The sequence below is a fragment of the Schistocerca cancellata genome, chromosome 10 (assembly GCF_023864275.1).
Source record: "Schistocerca cancellata isolate TAMUIC-IGC-003103 chromosome 10, iqSchCanc2.1, whole genome shotgun sequence".
NCBI classification, from domain to species: Eukaryota; Metazoa; Arthropoda; class Insecta; order Orthoptera; family Acrididae; genus Schistocerca; species Schistocerca cancellata.
Window position 1 is genome coordinate 125,944,679 of NC_064635.1, and position 22,118 is coordinate 125,966,796.

Here is a 22,118-nt window from a genome sequence, read left to right on the forward strand (position 1 = left end):
GCTCCGTATGCCACGGCAAACTGGCTGACACTGACGGCGGCGGTGCACAAATGCTGCGCAGCTAGCGCCATTCGACGGCCAACACCGCGGTTCCTGGTGTGTCCGCTGTGCCGTGCGTGTGATCATTGCTTGTACAGCCCTCTCGCAGTGTCCGGAGCAAGTATGGTGGGTCTGACACACCGGTGTCAATGTGTTCTTCTTTCCATTTCCAGGAGTGTATGTATGTATGTTTGTTTGTTCCACTTCGCCTAAACCACTACATCGATTTAGCCGAACTTCGTACACAAATCACATACTGTCTGGAAATAACCACTCTGGGAGTAAGCACCACTTCTACATCTACATACATACTCCGCACTCCACCATACGGTGCGTGGCGGAGGGTATCTCGTACCACAACTAGCATCTTCTCTCCCTGTTCCACTCCCAAACAGAACGAGGGAAAAATGACTGCCTATATGCCTCTGTACGAACCCTAATCTCTGTTATCTTATCTTTTTGGTCTTTCCGCAAAATGTAAGTTGGCGGCTGCTTCTCTAAATTTCCTCAGCAGTGATTCACGAAAAGAACGCCTCCTTTCCTCTAGAGACTCCCACCCGAGTTCCTGAAGCATTTCCGTAAAACTCGCGTGATGATCAAACCTACCAGTTACAAATATTGCAGCCCGCCTCTGAATTGCTTCTACGTCCTCCCTCAATCCGACCTGATAGGGATCCCAAATGCACGAGCAGTACTCAAGAATAGGTCGTATTAGTGTCTTATAAGCTGTCTCCTTTACAGATGAACCACATCTTCCCAAACTACCAATGAACCGAAGACGACTATCCGCCTTCCCCACAACTGCCATTACATTCTTGTCCCACTTCATATCGCTCTGCAATGTTACGCCCAAACATTTAATCGACGTGACTGTGCCAAGCGCTACACTACTAATGGAGTATTCAAACATTACACGATTCTATTTCCTATTCTTCTGCATTAATTTACATTTATCTATATTTAGAGTTAGCTGCCATTCCCTACACCAATCACAAATCCTGTCCAAGTCATCTTGTATCCTCCTACAGTCACTCGATGACGACACCTTCCCGTGCACCACAGCATCATCAGCGAACAGCCGCACATTGCTATCCACCCTATCCAAAAGATCATTTATGTAGATAGAAAACAACAGCGGACCTACCACACTTCCCTGGAGTACTCCAGATGATACCCTCACCTCCGATGAACACTCACCATCGAGGACAACGTACTGGATTCTATTACTAAAGAAGTCTTCGACCCACTCACATATTTGGGAACCAATCCCATATGCTCGTACCTTAGTTAGGAGTCTGCAGTGGGGCACCGAGTCAAATGCTTTCCGTAAGTCAAGGAATATGGCATCCGTCTGATACCCTTCATCCATGGTTCGCAAGATATCATGTGAAAAAAAGGCGAGTTACGTTTCGCAGGAGCGATGCTTTCTAAAGACGTGCTGATGCATGGAAAGCAACTTCTCTGTCTCAAGGAAATTCATTATATTCGAACTGAGAATATGTTCGAGAATTCAGCAACAAACCGATGTTAAGGATATTGATCTGTAATTTTGAGGATCCTTCTTATATACAGGCGTCACCTGCGTTTTTTTCCAGTCGCCCGGGACTTTACGTTGGGCAAGAGATTCGCGATAAATGCAAGCTAAGTAAGGAACTAATGCAGTAGAGTACTCTCTGTAAAACCGAATTGGAATCCCATCAGGACCCGGCGATTTATTTATTTTCAACCCATTCTGCTGCTTCACAACCCCAGAGATGTCCATCACTATGTCCTCCATACAGTAATCTGTACGAGACTCAAACGGCGGTATGTTTGTACGATCCTCCCGTGTGGAAGATTTCTCAAATGCTAAATTGAAAATTTCTGCTTTCGTTTTGCTGTCTGCCGTTGACAGGCCAGATTGATCAGTGAGTGACTGGATGGTAGCCTTCGACCCGCTTACCGATTTTACTTCCCTTTCAAATGGGTGGGGCTGAAAAATTATGGATGCAAAATAGGCCAGCTTTATTGAAGAGCGAAAGAAACTGGTAGAGCTGCCTCATATCGTATAGGGCCCCACGCATAAGTGCCCCAAAACGACGTGGCATGGTCTCGACTAATGTCTGAAGTAGTGCTGGAGGGAATTGACACCATGAATCTTGCAGCGCTATACATAAATCCGTAAGAGTACGAGGGGGTGGAGATCTGAACAGAATGTTGCAAGGCATCCCAGACATGCTCAATAAGGTTCACTTCTGGGGCGGTTGGAGGGCAGTGGAAGTGTTTAAACTCAGAAGAGTGTTCCTGGAGCCACTCTGTAACAATTCTGGACGTGTGGGGTGTCTCATTGCCCTGTTGTAATTGCCGGAGTTCAAATGCACACTGGACATTAATGGATGTAGGTGATCAGACAGGACGCTTGCGTACATGTCACCTATCACAGCCGTACCTGGACGTATCAGAGTTCCCGTATCACTCCAACTGCACACGCTCCACACCATCACAGAGCCTCCACCAGCTTGAACAGTCCCCTGCTGACATGCAGGGCTCATGGATTCATGAGGTTGTCTCCATACCCCTACACGCTCACGCAGCGTTCACAGGGGGTGGACAAAAATTAAGGTACACCTAAAACACATCACGCTGTAATGTCTAATATGGTGTAGGACACCCGTCGTCATTCAAAACAGCTACCAGGCGTTTGAGAATGGGTAAATGCAGGTCCTTCATGGTTTTCAAGGGAATCTTATATCCTGAGGTGACAAAAGTCATGGAATAGTTTCTAATATTGTGTCGAACTATTTTTCACAGGCGTAGTGCAATATGTCGACGTGGCGTGGTCTCAATGAGTCATTGGAAGAAGCCGCGCGGGGTAGCCGAGAGGTCAGAGGCGTCTTGTCACGGTCCGCGCGGCTTCCCCCATCGGAGGCTGAGTCTTCCCTCGTGCACGGGTGTGTGTGTGTGTGTGTGTGTGTGTGTGTGTGTGTGTGTGTGTGTGTGTGTCGTCCTTAGCATAAGTTAGTTTAAGCTACGTTAAGTAGTGTGTAAGCTTAGGGACCTCAGCAGTTTGGTCCCATAAGACCTTACCACAAATTTCCAAGTCGTTGGGAGTCCCCTGCAGCCATTCAAAATTGCAAGAGTATTACCGGTGCAGAATTTTGTGCTCGAACTCACCTCTCGATTACGTCCCAGAAATATTCGACGGGATTCATATCGAGTGTCCTCGGTAGCCAGATCAATCGCTCGAATTGTCCAGAATGTTCTTCAAAACCAGTGGTGAACGATTGTGGCCTAGTGTCATGTATGGGAACATGAAGTCCATGAATGACTGCAAATGGTCTTCTGTAACATCACAATAGGTTTCGTTACATAGTTAAAATCAGTGTTATGTTGCTACCAGCTGATAGACATTATCAGCGTAAATTCAGTTACTTTACATAATTAATGAACAGTGAAATAATCTCAGCCCCAAATTACATGCATGTAGAAACAATAATGGATCAAAGTCTATTATTCTCATTACAATATGCACGTCCTGTGTTCCTATTTACATTTCCCCACCTCTCCTTAAAGTCCGTGGTCAGGTGTGGTAGCAGACAAACTAGAGATGTAATGGGTCTCAGAATCTTCTACCAACCTTAACACAGTCAGTGGAAGGCAAAGAGCAGGAACAGAATGGTTCGACCAGAGGTGCGAAAGTCTAAAAAAACGTTTTCTTACCAGAGGTTGGTAATGGGCCTCCCCCACCACCTCGCGCTGCTCGGGAGAAAGAGCCGCGGAACGGTTACGTGGGAGTTTTTTGGAAGACAGGTGAGCGACCAGACGTTCCTTCAGAACGCTGCGTCGAAATCAGGACAAAGGTATTTGAATGTTTAAATATGTTTAATGTTAACAATTTATTTATCAGAGGCTTTTTTGCGACTGATTAATTAAGAACCATTTATTGATTTTTGTTCAATTTATCCGATATAAGAATAATATTCTCCGTTCGAGATTTCCGTTACGACCCGCCACGTGGTGCATAGTTTCAAATTGCAACCGCCGAGAAAGCTAATAGAGGGAGTTGTAGTCAGTTTTTGAGATTGCTGAACATTTATGCTAGCGTGTGTCAATGTTTTACAACTTATTGAAAATTTAGTGACGAGAGTAACTTTTCTAAGATTAATCGTTTCGGATTCAAGCACTTCGGGCTGGAGATACCAGGCACGAGTCCTGCTCGATGACAGCCACTGTACATAGAAAATCTGCATAGAGAAATAGTTACGATATTTGCATTTCAGTGATAAATTAGTGCGTGTGCATGTATCAGCATAGTAGTAGTGACCACGTACTCTCCAAGATTTTCCTTCCTCTCACAGGACGATGCAAATCAAAGGCAACACGGTTTGTAATTCAAAGGAGAAATAATCTATGTGCATAGTTAAATAATCTTTGTCCATATTTTTGTGTATTCAAAAGATTGTTAAGAAGTAACTTCGTAAATTTGTCTAATGTTGGTTAAAATAAAATTAATATTGTTTTTCGAAGTAATTTCCGTTCTCGGCTTGCTCATTTAAACCATACCTAAGAAAAGAGAATCATATCAATCACGCTGGCCCTTTACTAAAATTATTGTCACAAGACTAGATTCGTGCAGGATGTAGTTTTCTCTGACCATCCCCAAAACTGCCCGCATCTCGTGGTTGTGCGGTAGCGTTCTCGCTTCCCACGCCCGGGTTCCCGGGTTCGATTCCCGGCGGGGTCAGGGATTTTCTCTGCCTCGTGATGGCTGGGTGTTGTGTGCTGTCTTTAGGTTAGTTAGGTTTAAGTAGTTCTAAGTTCTAGGGGACTTATGACCACAGCTGTTGAGTCCCATAGTGCTCAGAGCCATTTGAGCCATCCCCAAAATTACAGTTGCGTTATCTGTTGCGACTTCAAATTCAATCGACAAGATTGTATTCTGAACTTTGATGGGCCTGAACATCAATTCTAAAGCGGGCAGAATGGTCAGGGAAGGTTACGCTGCCGAGAGAGAAAAAATGTGCATAAGATCCTTCTCCACAGAAGGCTTATATAAAAATGAATAAAAGTAATTCCTGCTGATAAAATTAAGCAAACTCCCTTCTCAGCCTGCCACAGACAGGGAGAATTAACGACATTTACGATCTAAATACCAGTCGTTGGGAGCTTGCACTTCAAGTAGCCGAACATAAAGTTTTCGTGTCAGTTTGACCAGAGGACCCAGTCCATTCCATACAAAAACAGCCCTCACCATTAGGGAACCACCACCAGCTTGCACAGTGCCTTGTTGACACCTTGGGTCCATGGCTTCGTGGGATCTACGTCGCACTTGAACGCTACCATCAGCTGTTACCAACTGAAATCGATGAAGTCGATGACGGTCATCTGCTGCCATAGCCATTAACGCCATACTGTCCTAACGAATACGTTCGTCGTACGTCCATAATTGATTTCTGCGGTTATTTCACGCAGTGTTGCTTGTCTGTTAGCACTGACAACTCTACGCAAACGCCGCTGCTCTCGGTCGTTAAAAGAAAGCTGTCGGCAACTGCGCTGAGAGGTAATGCATGAAATTTGGTGATCTTGGCACACTCTCGACACTGTGTATCTCGGAATTCCCCAACGATTTCCGGAATTGAGTGTCCCATCCATCTATCTCTAACGATAACTCCGCGTTCAGAGTCAATTCCAGCTGTGCGGCCACAATCAAATCGGAAATCTTTTCATATGTACCACCTAAGCACAAATGACAGCTTCGCCAATATACTGCCCTTTTACACCTTACGTACGCCACCTGTATATCTGCACATCGCCATCCTATGACTTTCTCCTTCCTGCAAAACAGTGGCAAGTCCAGGCAACAATGATGGCGGTGGAGACCGATCACATGCCTTTCTTTCCAAAGTAGACTATAACGGCTCGTTGGCCGGCCGAAGTGGCCGTGCGGTTAAAGGCGCTGCAGTATGGAACGGCAAGGCCGCTACGGTCGCAGGTTCGAATCCTGCCTTGGGCATGGATGTTTGTGATGTCCTTAGGTTAGTTAGGTTTAACTAGTTCTAAGTTCTAGGGGACTTATGACCTCAGCAGTTGAGTCCCATAGTGCTCAGAGCCATAACGGCTCGTTAATTTCGATAACCGATGACTGTGGTGACGAGGGGAGATGGAAAAATACTTCTCGTGCCAACAAAACCAGTTCTGGATTATGCAAGCTGTATGAAGAGGGGCGCTGTCCTCTTGGAGCACAGCATCATCATTGGGGAAGAAACTGTGGTGTGCGTACTGTAAGACCTTCGGTACACACACCATCAGATTATTTGACTTGTCGCTCTAATGAAGTAGGCGAGTGTTGGCAATATGTCTCGTGGTCTTATTGTGGCATGTTTATTGCTGCTGTTAGGTCAGATGATAGAAATGCCACTTGCATGGTTAGAGTAGCAGATTGACGGTGACCCTTTTTTAAACAGAACTTGATTAATTTTCACACACATTTATTAAAATAATAACAAGCATAAAATTACTTAACTTGATTCTGGATGCTATTTACAATTGACAATCCGAAGTTCCTTTGGTCTTGGTACGTTAATCTTATTCTCACATATCTCTGATACTTGACAAAGTGTCTATACATTTATCTTCATGCCTATGTACAGGAATATGATAATCTTACTAGGCGCAGACTGAAACTTGGCTATAGACTGGTACAGACTAATGCAGTCTGGTACAGACTGGTGCAGAACAATGCAGACTGACTAACTGGAGGTCTGTACACTCGTTATAATACGTCGCACCTTAATGTATCACTGCGCAAGTGTGATCTGCAAGGAGAAAAGGTTCTACGTTAGCAGCAATCTCATTGGATGCGTTACATATTAATATGCAGATCGGCGGAAGCAGAATTTGGTCCATCTCTATGGCAGCGCCATCTCGTAGTGCGGAGACGGACGAGCGCTGCGCCTGCGCTGTTGTGCTTAGCGGGGCGCGCTCTAGTGGGAAAGTTGTGTATGCACTGACTACGCGGAACTATGTACACAACAGAAACACAGTACTATTGGTTGGACCTGATCAGCAAAATGGTCACATAACCTTTGACAGTAATGCCACTTTGCCTAGTAACCAAGGGGTCCGTCGAATACCGCGATATGGTTCCCCAAATCGTCGCCAAACCCCTGTCATATTTCACTCTTATGACGTAAACTCGGCGACAAGTTGGAAACATGTTGCTGAGACTTATCCAGTCATACGACTTTCTTCCATTGTTACATAGACCAGTTTTATTCCACGGCATCACGTTTTCCCGTTATGGACATTTGCATCACTGGTGTATGGCTTTGAATTTCCAGCCCTCCCTGCAGTTATCCAGATCATTGTTGTTACGGCATTGAATGGGTTCGCGAGATCGACATTTAGTTCTGCAGCGACCTTTGCTGCAGTCCTCTTATTTTTCTTCACAATCCTCTTGTTTCACAAGCTCCGAGATGATCGTGAACTGAGCAGTAACTCGAGTGTAGAAAAAAAAAATTTCTTTAGTTCACGTCTATGGTCACAAATTTTTGTCATTAGACTACCGGTTTCGGACTAATTTGACCATCTTCAAACCTGTTCTATAAAACCATGTCCTAATATACTGGAGCCATAGCGGTATCGTCAAATGCGAAACACAAAATCAGCGCAGCATCGTCAAATATACCGGGCGATCAAAAGTCAGTATAAGTTTGAGAACTTAATAAACCACGGAATAATGTAGACAGAGAGGCAAAAATTGACACACATGCTGGGAATGACATGGGGTTTCATTAGAACAAAAAAAAAAAAACAAAAAAAACGAAGTATTGCTAAGTGCGTGAAAGATCTCTTGCGTGCGTCGTTTGGTATGATCGTGTGCTCAGCTGCCACTTTCGTCATGCTTGGCCTCCCAGGTCCCCAGACCTCAGTCCGCGCGATTATTGGCTTTGGGGTTACCTTAAGTCGCAAGTGTATCGTGATCGACCGACATCTCTAGGGATGCTGAAAGACAACATCCGACGCCAATGCCTCACCATAACTCCGGACATGCTTTACAGTGCTGTTCACGAAATTGTTCCTCGACTACAGCTATTGTTGAGGAATGATGGTGGACATATTGAGCATTTCCTGTAAAGAGCATCATCTTTCATTTGTCTTACTTTGTTATGTTAATTATTGCTATGCTGATCAGATGAAGCGCCATCTGTCGGACATTTGTTGAACTTTTGTATTTTTTTGTTTCTAATAAAACCACATGTCATTCCAAGCATGTGTGTCAATTTGTACCTCTCTATGTTCATTATTCCGCAGTTTATTCAGTTTTCAAATCTATACTTTTTGATCACCCGGTATATAAACAGTAGTAGTAGTATTAGTAGTAGTAGTAGTAGTAGCGTTTTTTTTTTTTTTTTTGGGCGCACGATAGAAAGTTCTTTAGCGCCCGCTCAGCAACATAGTGAGATGGGTATCATGAAAAAACTTGGAACAGCAATATAAAACAGAACATAAAACACAGGTAACAAGCTTTGAAAAATATGTGGCTACCCACATGGAAGAGCGTGGGATGAAGCAAGGAGTCAGCAGTAAAACATGGACAACACAGGAAGAAAGTGGGAGAGGGAGCTAAAACAATGTAGCAGATGGAAGTGGCTGGCTGACCACAAGGAAAAAAGGGAGGAGTGAGCCACTCGGCAATGCACTAAAACCTCCAGCCTAAAAGTTTAGGCCAGAGTCCAGACACATCACAAAACTTTAAAACCCTAGACACACACGTCTCATCATTAGCTACAACACAGGGCAGATCCCCATCAACTCGTGCTTCTGCCCTTGCATCACGGTATAAAATGCAGTCCGTTAAAATGTGCCGGACAGAGATGTGCACACCACAAGCATCACAAAACGGAGGATCCTCTCGCCGTAATAAAAAGCTATGTGTGACAGGACAGTACCCTATCCGAAGACGTGTGAGGGCCACCTCTTCCCGCCTGAGCAACTGGCAGGAGGAACGCCTCGGCCGAGTTGTTGACTTCACCAACCGCAGTTTGTTGGCCGTCACCGCCAGACATTCGTCCTCCCACAACTCCATGCACATCCTGTGGAGCGCAGAGATGACAGACTGCGAGGGAATAGGACACTGGACCACATCCTGCCTGTTCATTGCCCCATATTCCTACATGACCAGGAACCCAGCAGAAGACAAGACCCATCTTGACAGCAGCACTAATGTTAAAAAAATAAAAAAAATAATAAAAAAACTTAAGATAGTCGTTATAGACCGAAACGAGTAGGTTGATGACAAAAAAAATTGTGACCATAGACGTGAACTGAAGGAAATTTACAATCTCTTGGATGACCGTGGGTCACTGGCACTCAACAAACAGGAAGTGGGTGATGTTTTTCCGCTTTCCCTGTATGCGGTATAAATTTTCGATATGGTACCTCTTGAAGAACCACGTACCTTGGTTACGGAAGCCCCCGCCATATGAGAACCAACCATTTTCCAGCGCTCTAATGCACTGGGCTCCGTCATAATGCACTCATAATTACTCAGAAAATTGTTGTGACAACGACTGACACAATGTACTGAAGACTTTGAATGCTCCCATGGTTCATGGTCAATTACAACAGAGCAACGTGCAGGTTGGGCTAGCATCTGCATTTATGTTCAAGCATTGATTGCTCACCCTTTTCCCATATTTTTGTCCAACCTCTGTACATTCCTGGTTGGACAAACACTCTGGCATGTAGTCGCACCCCGATAGCGTAATACCTACAACGCCTCTCGGTGTTAATAAACCAAAATAGCTCCCAAATTAGCTCCCATGCCCTCGAAATATAAATTCAGAAAATGTCCCAAGCCCCTCCACAAGTAGTAATTTACGAAATAGAAATAAGAGACAAATAGAGGGAAATCTATAGTAGAAAAATAATACAAAAAGAAAAGAATTTTAATCATAAATTTTGGAAGCATGGCAGGGAGGGAAAAACGATAGAAATGGTTAAATTATTAGTTATTCTTATGTCTGAGAAAATCAATATTATAGACACAGAACGTAGATCTTGAACATCAAAGATAGCGTTTACAAAAGTATAAATAGACATACAATGCAATTATGATACTCCAGCCTCTATCCTCTAGTCTGTTCCAAGTCAATTAGGACGTACAGCTTTAGAAAGCAACAATAGGAGCTTTATTAAACCAGGGCGCAAGAATAAATCGCGACGAGATTGTTTTTTGGGAAGCATTAATTTCAGATCAGAATTAGAACTTTTGTCATATTAGAGGAACGGGGAAGTTATCAATAATCTCTCTGACTTTAACGTCACTTCGTGTGAAGATTTAAATAGTTTACGGAATTAACGATTTTTGGACAGATTCGGACTTTGTATTGTGATAGTGGAAAAGCTGTACTTCACGCGACTAGTAATCGTAGTTCGCGACAGTTTATGGATATTAAACGGGAACAATCTTTTTATCAAAAGTGACAGAACATTGTTTAGTATCTCAGATATTGACGGGATTCCAGATTAGATACTTGTTCAAAGAACCCCTCTGAATGCGATCGTGTGAATGAACTGATTTATTAATAATTATTGTTAAATAACGTGTTAATTTGAAACTGACTATTCGTCTTTAACTTTTCTTCGATTTAGGTTCATAAATAATTAGGTTACGTGATTTTCACCAAGAATAGACTGCAGACTAGTAACTGAAACAAGTGAACGAGAATCTATTGAAAACACTAGCATTAATTTACTTATGGTTTTCTCCTTCAGAACTGGGAAGACAATACGTGTAGTGACTCACTGGGGTTAATTTAAGAACTAGCCGGGATAAAACAAACCCCTTAATACCAGTCAATGTATAGATAAATTAACATTCCTACTTTCATGCAAGATACGGAAGTCGGGATTGAAAAAAGGGTCGCTACAGTAGGTCCGCTAAATAACCTGACGTTTGTCCCACAAACCGTGTATGGGAGTATTTGGAACGGTGTGCGATTCGTAGCATTAAAGAGGCCGGCAGTTTCGTAGCTCCACGGTATCTAATTGTCAATTACTTGCCTGAGCGTTATACAGGGCCCTTGATGAATCTTGTGGAGTCCCTTTCTCGCCGTAAGAAGTCACTACGAAAGCTAGAGGAGGTTTTGCAGGGTATCAGAAGGTGACGCCTTTTCCTGTCAGGAGTGTTTTGCGTGTTCCAGAGGGACCAGGGACTGCTGGAGTCTCCAGACGCTGCGTCTGTCTCTCCAGCCGCGCCGCCGCCAGAGCTGGCAACCCGGCCACGCGTCTCGTATTCCGCTGCAGACGCAGGCGCATACGCACTCGCTCACGCACGCAGCAGACGCAGCGCACGCACCGTCACGCACTTCCCGGCCGGCGGGACGCGTCCCAGCTGCGGATGGGAACGCCGGCTCACACCGGCAAACGCAGCACGCATGTCCACCCTCTCCGAGGGAACGAACTCCACAGACTGGTTTCTAATTCAGCTGGCGCTGAGCTGGAAATTTGAGGGTTGTAATTCCATCTATGAAATAGAAATATGGACCATAAACAGACTAGAAGAGAAGCTCTTGAAATGAGGTGCTATAGGAGAATACTGAAAATTAGATCAGGTAACTGATCAGAACCGAGCGAGATGGCGCAGTGGTTAGACACTGGACTCGCATTCGGGAGGACGACGGTTCAATCCCGCGTCCGGCCATCCTGATTTAGGTTTTCCGTGATTTCCCTAAATCACTCCAGGCCAATGCCGGGATGGTTCCTCTGAAAGGGCACGGCCGACTTCCTTCCCCATCCTTCCCTAATCCGATGAGACCGATGACCACGCTGTCTGGTCTCCTTCCCCAAACCAACCAACCAACCAACTGATCAGGAGGTAGTGAGTAGAAATGGGAAGAAAAGAAATTTGCGGCCCGACCTGATTAGAAGAAGGGATCGGTTGATAGGACACATTTTGAGCCATCAGCCATCAAGGGATCACCAGTTTACTGCAAGAGGGAAGTGTGTTTGTGGGAGGGAGGGGGGGAGGGAGATAAAAAAGTTAGAGAGAGACCAAGAGATGAGTACAGTAAGCACATTGACAAGGATGTAGGTTGCAGTAGTTATTCACAGATGAAGAGGTCTGCAGAGAATAGAGTAACGTGGATAGCTGCATCAGACCAGTCTTTGGGCTGGAGACCACAACAACAACAATAAATCCAAAGTAATCAGTTATCATAGAGGAAAGTTGCTAAAACGGAGCCATATTTTGTTTCTCATTTAAAGAAACATAAAACAGCACACAATATAGAATACGTAAGTAAATTTTACTTTACAACGTTACGCGCCATTTAATTTTAGAAAATACTGGCTCCCAGGTATAAAAGTTACTATCTAGCTTAGCAACCGCTCTTTCGGCCACATATTTTGTATGGCCCACACAGATTTTTTTTTCTTTAATCGAATTTTTATATTGTTAACAAGTCCCAACACCGTCTAAACAGTTCATTCTAATTAAGAGCATAGAATCACGGTATTTTCCGAACGTACTTCTGACCAAAAAGAGATTCAGGTAGCTGGAATCCAAAGTTTTCGTTAATCATGCCTTTTGCGTTCTCGTGGCGATACTTCCATAAAAACTTGCCGCCTATTACAAATTTCTTTATATCTAACAGATAAGTAAAATACCAGTTTTCATAGATGTTATTTAAAATTTTTTTAATATAATGAAATAGTCTCTTAAAATTTTCATCACTGTTTCACCCTCCCTATAGGCTGAACTTCCAGAAACAGTGAAACACTTTCTTTTTAAATTTCTAACAAAGAAGCCAAATACAAATTTTCGTAGATTTAAGATTGAAAATCCTTTCATAGTTAAATATATTCGTAAGACATTTCACCCTCTACTCCACCGCCTTAGTGGTTGAATTTCCAAAGGAATGAAATGTGTATTTTTCATTTCTAGTTTTATTTCCATAGAGAAGCCAAATTCAAATTTCCGTAGATTTAGCTTTAAAAATGCTTTCATAATGAAATATTTCACAAATAATTTCATTTCTATTTTACACTCTTAGGGGCTGAATTTCCATAAACACTAAAACACGTATTTTTTTATTTTTAAACAAAGTGGTCAAATACCAATTTTCGTTGACTAGCTTTAAAATTGCTTCAGTAGTTCTTTAATAGCGATTTACTTTCAAAAAATTTTCATCCAGTACTTTACCCTCTTAGTGGCTGTATTTGCTAAAATGTTGAAACAAGCATGTCTTTATTTCTGACCGAGAAACCAAATACCAATTTCCGTGGATCTAGCTTTCAAAAAAAAAAAAAAAAATCTCCTGTTTCATTCCCTTAGGGGCGGATCGAAAAATACTTTCTTAAACGACGCGTGCAATGTAAGTTGAACACAGTCTCCAAATTTCGAGTTTCTATCCTTAGCAGTCTGGGCTGTATCAGCCAGTCAGGACATTCCCTTTTGTTTGTACAGTTGATATCAACTGTGAGCACTGCGGAGTGTTCGATAACGGTCACAATTAATGAGTAGCTCAGACAGATTTAGGTAAGTGCATGCGTGAGTACTGCTTTTCCGTTTTCCCACTTGCAGCGCCAATATGCCGCACATGCGAAATGGTGACTCTTGGGCGTAAAGCATTTTGTGTTCAGCATTTTGCTAAGAGTGCGTCTGTAATTTCAGTTCAATGTGCGTTTTCGTTTAACGTTTGTGATCCCAATTGGGGTAAAAACATCCGTGGTTGGGATAGTTAATTCGGAACGAACTAATATGTGTATAAAGAGAAAAGCACAGTACGACCAAAAGTGTCTGAAGAGGATGCTGATCCTATCAGACAATCGTACCTTCGCAGTCCTAAGACTTCTGCTGGGGAAGCAAATCTTGAACTTCAGCTGCCAAAGACGACAATGTGGAAGATACAGGGTGACAATTATTGAACTACATGAAAAAAACGTAGATCAGTTACAAACTACGGTGTGCACACACTTTATACAACATGTTCGATATGCCTGCCATCATTGGCGATGATGTGGCGCAGACTAATAGCGAAATTCTTCATTACCCGCTGAAGTGTCGGAACATCGATGCCGTCGATGACCTGCTGAATGGCTGTTTTCAGCTCAGCAGTGGTTTTGGGGTTATTGCTGTACACCTTCTATTTAATATAGCCCCACAAAAAGGAGTCGCATGCGTTCAGAACCGGAGAATATGGTGGCCAACCGAGGTCCATGCCAGTGGCCTCTAGGTACCTAGGTACCAGAATGCGGTCCCAAAAGTGTTCCTCCAGGACACTCTCCTGCTTCGATGAGACCGAGCTCCGTCTTGCATGGACCACGTCTTGTCGAAATCAGGGTCACTTTGGATAATGGGGAAGAAATCACCTTCTGAAACCTTCGCATACCGTTCAGTAGTCATTGCCATCAAGGAATATCGCACCGATTGTTCCGTGACTGGACGTTGCAGACCACACAGTCATCCGTTGAGGGTGAAGAGACTTCACGATCGCGAAATGCGGATTCTCAGTCTTCCAAAAGCGCCGGTTTTGCTTACTGACGAAGCCATCGACATGAAAGTGGGCTTCGTCGGTAAACCAAACGCACATGCGCATACTAATTCCCATCATGTCCCACGGTCAACCGCGCAGTTTGAACTTCCTAACGCAAACCGTTCAGAAGTTATGACGAATTTATTTCCTACAGTTCAGTAATTCTCACCATCTGTTAAGAAAGCTTTTACACGTATGTCCGTACCGATTACAGGCGAGATGCTGCAGCCTCAGAATAGGTAACACAAGCCATCATGCTCTACTGCTGCTGCTCTCACTCTGGCTCGTCTCAACGTTACAGCGGTTTCACTGATTACATTGTTGGAACTTGTATTTCCGATTAATGCTTGATAAGCTGTGAGCTCGATACTAAATACTAATACGGCCTGAGCAGAGGCCATTTTAGAGGACCGTCCTTTTTCAGCTAGAGTACTACAAAATACATCTTTTTTTGTCATGAGTCTTCCGACAGGTTTGATGCGGCCCACACCGAATTCCTCTCCTGTGTCATCCTTTTCATCTCAGAGTGGTGCTTTCAATATACATACTCAATTATTTGCTGGAAGTATTCCAACCTCTGTCATCCTCAACAATTTTCGTCCTTTAGTGCTCCCTCTACTATCATAAAAGTTATTCTCTCATGTCTTTACAGATGTCGTTCGAACGTGTCCGTTCTTTTGGTCAGTATTTTCCTGTATTCTATTCATCGTCGATTCTGCGCAGAACCTTCTCAATCCTTACCTCATGTGGCCGCCTATTAAACAACATTCTTCTGTAGCACCACATCTCAAATACTTCGATTCTCTTCCGTTCCGGTTATCACACAGCCCGTATTTCAATATCATACAATGCTGTGCTCCAAAAATACGTTCTCGGAGGTTTCTTCCTCAAATTAAGGCTTCTGTTTGATACTTCCTTTTTTTTTTAATTTTGTTCAGCATTGTTCGTTGCGTTTGGCGGAGGGCACATGACATCCGTTCGATTTGATCGTTGATTCCTTTACTCATTATTTTTATTACTGCTGGCTCGTGGTCTGTTCGCGTCTCGTGGTCTTGCGGTAGCGTTCTCGCTTCCCGCGCACGTTGTCCCAGGTTCGATTCCCGGCGGGGTCAGGGATTTTCTCTGCCTCGAGATGACTGGGTGTTCGGTGTCTTATCATCATTTGATCCTCATTCACTCGCAAGTCGCCGTAGTGGCGTTAAAGAACTTGTGGAGCGGCGGTTGAACCGCCCCGCGAGGGGTCTCCCGGACACCAATGCCATACACTCATTGTCATTATTACTGCTCGCTGCTAGCGATTCTCTCTCTCTCTCGCTCGTCTCAACGTTACAGCAGTTTCACTGATTACATTGTTGGAACTTTTATTTCCGATTATTGCTTGACAAGCTGTAAGCTCGATACTGAATACTACGAGATGCATTCAAGTTCTAAGGTCTCCGATTTTTTTTCTCTGGAGTGGAAAGAGATAGAAACATGCACATTGTTTTAAAATGAGGCCGCGTTCATTCTCAATATGTCCCAGAGACGGCAGCACCGTACGGCAGATGGAATTTTACCGCCAGCGGCGAGAATGAGAACTGTTTTAAATACTTAAAATGGCGACGTTTTCCTTACTAGAACAGCGTGCAATTATTCGTTTTCTGAATTTGCGTGGTGTGAAACCAATTGAAATTCATCGACAGTTGAAGGAGACATGTGGTGATGGAATTATGGATGTGTCGAAAGTGCATTCGTGGGTGCGACAGTTTAATGAAGGCAGAACATCGTGTGACAACAAACCGAAACAACCTCGGGCTCGCACAAGCCGGTCTGACGACATGATCGAGAAAGTGGAGAGAATTGTTTTGGGGGATCGCCGAATGACTGTTGAACAGATCGCCTCCAGAGTTGGCATTTCTGTGAGTTCTGTGCACACAATCCTGCATGACGACCTGAAAATGCGAAAAGTGTCATCCAGGTGGTTGCCACGAATGCTGACGGACGACCACATGGCTGCCAATGTGGCATGTTGCCAAGCAATGTTGACGCACAACGACAGCATGAATGGGACTTTCTTTTCGTCGGTTGTTGTGGTGGACTGGCAAGACAGCCAATCAACTAGGAGGAGGCCGAAAGGCCCGAGTTTAAGCGCACGCAGGCTGGCGTGAGGTCTGGAACTGGACAAGGACGTTATAGTAGCAAAGAACGTACGTAACTACTCGAATACTTAACTTTAATTCATAGTTGGTGAACATCGCCCTTGACGGTACATGTTTTACAGCATCAATAGTAACTAGTAATGGCGCCTTGCTAGGTCGTAGCAAATGACGTAGCTGAAGGCTATGCTAACTATCGTCTCGGCAAATGAGAGCGTAATTTGTCAGTGAACCATCGCTAGCAAAGTCGGCTGTAGAACTGGGGCGAGTGCTAGGAAGTCTCTCTAGACCTGCCGTGTGGCGGCGCTCGGTCTGCAATCACTGATAGTGGCGACACGCAGGTCCGACGTATACTAACGGATCGCGGCCGATTTAAAGGCTACCACCTAGCAAGTGTGGTGCCTGGCGGTGACACCACAGTTGTGACAATGGATGAGACGTGGATGCCATTTTTCAATCCAGAAACAAAGCGCCAGTCAGCTCAATGGAAGCACACAGATTCACCGCCACCAAAAAAATTTCGGGTAACCGCCAGTGCTGAAAAAATGATGGTGTCCATGTTCTGGGTCAGCGAGGGCGTAATCCATACCGATTGCGTTCTAAAGGGCACTACGGTAACAGGTGCATCCTACGAAAATGTTTTGAAGAACAAAGTGCTTCCTACACTGCAACAAAAACGTCCGGGAAGGGCTGCGCGTGTGCTGTTTCACCTAGACAACGCACCCACACATCGAGCTAACGTTACGCAACAGTTTCTTCGTGATAACTTTGAAGTGATTCCTCATGCTCCCTACTCACCTGACCTGGCTCCTAGTGACTTTTGGCTTTTTCCAACAATGAAAGACGCTCCGTGGCCTCACATTCACCAGCGGTGCTGCTATTGCCTCAGCGATTTTCCAGTTGTCAAAACAGACTCCTACAGAAGCCTTTGCCGCAGCCATGGAATCATGGCGTCAGCGTTGTGAAAAATGTGTACGTCTGCAGGGCGATTACGTCGAGAAGTAACGCCAGTTTCATCGATTTCGGGTGAGCAGTTAATTAGAAAAAAAATCGGGGGCCTTAGAACTTGAATGCACCTCGTAAAACACTTCCTCCTTGCGCCCTCCGTCGTGGATTAATTTGCTTCCGAGGTAGCAGAATCTCTTCGCTTCGTTCGCCTGCTTACCTGAGTGGTAGCGTATTTGCCTAACATGCAGCGGGCCCGGGATCGATTTCCGGCCGTCCGGCTTTTCTACGCTCTTAGACTGGCTTTTGTGTTGTCCGCAGCAACAATTCATTGTCACCGACACGCAAGTCGCCCAATATGGCGTCACCTGATATAAGACTTGTGCCCCGGCAGCCGAACTTCCCCGTTTGGGGCCTCTCGGCCAACAATGGCACACGGTCATTTCATTTTTTTTTTCCTTAGCCTCGTCTACTTCGTGATCGCCAATTCTGATTTTAAGTATCTCGCTGTTCTCATTCCTGCTACTTCTCATTACTTTGTCTTTCCTCCATTTACTCTTAGGCAGCATTCTATTCTCTTTGGACTGTTCATTCCGTTCAACAGACACTGTAATTCTTCTTTACTTTCACTCAGGAGAGCAATGTGATCACCTTCAATTTTAATCTCTCTCTTGAACTCTCATTTATTTTCCGAATTGCTCTTCGATGTATAGATTGAACATCTGGTCAGCACACCGCTCTCCCGGCCGTATGTCAGTTTCCGAGACACCGGAGCCGCTACTTCTCAATCAAGTAGCTCCTCAGTTTGCCTCACAAGGGCTGATTTAACCCCAACACCCCTATCTCATACCCTTTTTAATCCAAGCACTTCGACCTTGCTCTTCCACTATTGTTGTTCTCTCTTGGTTCTATGTGTTGTATATTACCTGTCTTTCCCTGTAGCTTACCTCTGTCTTTCTTAGAATTGCAACATTTGACTCTGTCGAACACTTTTTCTACGTCGAAATATCCTATGAACGTATCTTGATTTTTTCTTGAGTCTTGCTTGCATTATCAATCGCAACGTCAGAATTGCCTCACTAGTGGCTTTACCTTTCCTGAAGCCCAACCGATCGTCTTCTAAGAAATCGTCAGTTTTATTTTCCATTCGTCTACATATTAGCCGGCCGCTGTGACGGAGCGGTTCTAGGCACTTCAGTCTGGAACCGCACGACCGCTACGGTTAGAATCCTGCCTCGGGCATGGATGTGTGTGATGTTTTTAGGTTAGTTAGGTTTAAGTAGTTGTAAGTTCTACGGGACTGATGACCTTTGTGAGATGTTAAGTCTCATAGAGTCATTTGAATCTACTTATTATTCTTGTCAGCAGCTTGGATGAACGAGCTGTTAAGCTGATTGTGCGATAATTGTCGCACGTATCGGCTATTCCTATATTCAGAATTGCGTGGACGATTTTTTTTTTTTTTTTTTTTTTTTTTAAGTCTGGTTGTACATCACCAGTCTCATAGATTCTATACACCAACGTGAATAGTTTTATTGCTATTTCCCATTTTGGAAATTCTTATGGTATATTGTCTGTTCCTTCTGCCTGATTTGATCTCAAGTCGTGTGTTTTATAGTGAACACTAGTACATTCTTTCGTCCGAGTTTCAGTGCTTAATATTCGTTTTCTGTTGCTTTGTATTTCTTGAATGTAGAATATACCGCAGTTAAGGGGTCGAATCTGGGCTCTTCTCATTGTGTTTACTTATAACCCCATGCTCAACTTCGATTACTCGGTGTTCAAAGTGACTGCTTGATTCACATCTGCAGGTAGGATAGAGCCATTTGCTTTGAAGGCCACACACGTTATGGCATCACCTGCACTAGGTTCCATTTGTTGTAGGAAGCCGGGTGAGGCGTAACATCACAGGACCCTGTTTGGGTGTACTCTCGGTAGCCAGAATGTCGCAACCATATGTATCAACAGTTATATCGGCTGGGCATACTCCAAGGCCCACAAACGTGGCTCCAGCCGGTGTAATCCTGAAAGCTCCGGAGAGAGTAGTAGGCACACATCACTGCGCCCGTCTCAGTTCTGTCCGGTAGCTTTCCAGCCCCAATCTCGATTTATCGAATTTCTAGACAAGTACAACTTAATTGTCAATTCCGTGAAGAAAACCTCCTTAAACCTAAGGTATCCTTTGCATTTTGGCCCACTCTATAAACATCAGCGACTGCCGTGGCAGACCACCCCGCAAACACCATTATTCGAAACCATCGGCTGTTTAACAATCGACAGTTCGAACTGTTTCGTCAGTTGTTCAGATAAGTTTTACGGCTTTCGATTCTTAGATAATACATAATTTGAAGGACAATCAAACAATTTAAAATCAAAGATGGTTAAATAGTCTATATTAAACTTAGCGGAAGTCCAAGTCAGCTGTTTACTTTGTTTTTCCCTCTATGACGACCAGTTTCGTACCGTGGAGGTATATCTTCAGGTCTTATAAAACTTTTGAATACATTAACGTGACCGGTTTCGACCACTACTGTGGCCATCTTCAGACCTACAAAACGTATACAAAGCTTTAATTAAAGAAAAGTTATAAAGCTATAAAACGATGAATTACCATTGAGTAGGAACCTCTTCCTGCTGGAGAATCCACTACTGGAGAAACCAGTGCACGTCTTACTATATATAATGGAGGCTCCGCCCACTTCTGACGTCATGATGTCATTACCAACCAATGGGTTATGAGTCAAATAACAATGTAAAATTTCTTAGTTAAAAACACATTGTCAAGAATTAAAAATAAATACACACTAAATTTAGCTCATTAAACAGCTATTGTCAATTAAGAAGCGTTAAAAATATTTAAATATGTAGGATAAATGAACTTCGATTTGACAGTACATGGGTTGCCCTCTCAAGGTCTGTTAGTGAACCATTTGGAACCACTGGTTGCCATGGTGAAATTGGACGCCGTTTCAAAGATGAGGCAGCAGGCTTCTTTCCACTGAAGTTGTTGTAAAGTCGATAGGCAAACTAGTGGTTGCCATGGTGTCAAAAATCAACTGACTTGTGTAGTAAAAAATATGCCTTCGATTATATAAGCCTGTTCAAATGGCTCTGAGCACTAGGGACTTAACATCTGACGTCATCAGTCCCCTAGAACTTACAACTGCTTAACCTTAACTAACCGAAGGACATCACGCACGTCCATGCCCGAGGCAGGATTCGAACCTGCGACCGTAGCAGTCGCGCGGTTCGGGACTGAAGCGCCTAGAACCGCTCGGCCACAATCGCCGCCTATAAGCCTGTTCATTTGTAAGTACAAGTGAGAATATTTTTGTGATATGTTGATTGGCTAGCCATATAATGCCAATAATGAAACACTAGCATCTTGTACGTGTTGTAAAGATAATGTAAGCAGTTTGTCAAATAAATAGTTCCACTACCTGGTTCCCTGACATACCGTAGGTTACATGGTGCAGACTATGACGTTTCTGTGATGACCTTTGACGATCACTTTACTTATGTTTATGTTGCTTGCTGCTTACACACAGTGACATGAAGTCTAAACATGTGATTTATTTCACAGCCTAATAATATTATTAAGTTACGTGAATCGTCAGCCAATTAACGTATCATGAAAATGTTCTCACTTTTACTTACAAAACATCAAGTTTATATTACTGGAGAATATATTTTGAACAGACGATTTTTTTTACAAGTAAGTGAAAAACGTCATTCATCATCTATACCTTAATTAGGTTCTTGACCTACTTTTCTGCTATTTGTACTTTTATTGTGTATTCATTATTCCTAGTTGCAACACTCGATAATGACCTAAGGCTAAAATGTGGAACGTGCAACAAAGCACTTCATACAGTCAAATGGGGGTTATACTTTTCCACACAGATAGACTGTTTAGGGTTCGTGGATGAGTTAGTTATTTCTTCAGACTCAATGGAAACAGCCGCTACACAAACAGAACTGTTCAAAGAATAAGCTGAAAAATGGTTGAAATGGGTCTGAGAACTATGGGACTTAACTTCTAAGGTCATCAGTCTCCTAGAACTTAGAACTAATTAAACCTAACTAACCTAATACACATCCATGCCCGAGGCAGGATTCGAACCCGCGACTGTAGCGGTCGCGCTGTTCCAGACTGTAGCGCCTAAAACCGTTCGGCCACCCCAGCAGGCAGAAGCTGAAAAAGCAGGTTTATAAATCTCCTTTGAGAAGACCATATCTATTACAAACGTTAAGGCAGCCCAAAACACAATGAAGACGTTATATGGAAGAAATGAGAGAAGTAACAAGTTCAAGTATCTAGGAACAAGACATTTCAGCGAAATAAGCCAGTAAAGTAAGAATTAAGAACATGAAAACAGCAAGCACACCACTAAGGACGTATGTAATAAGAGATCGATATCTGTCAACGCTACCCATACGCAGCACTCTACAATAATTCGCGCAGAAGGACTTTATGCAG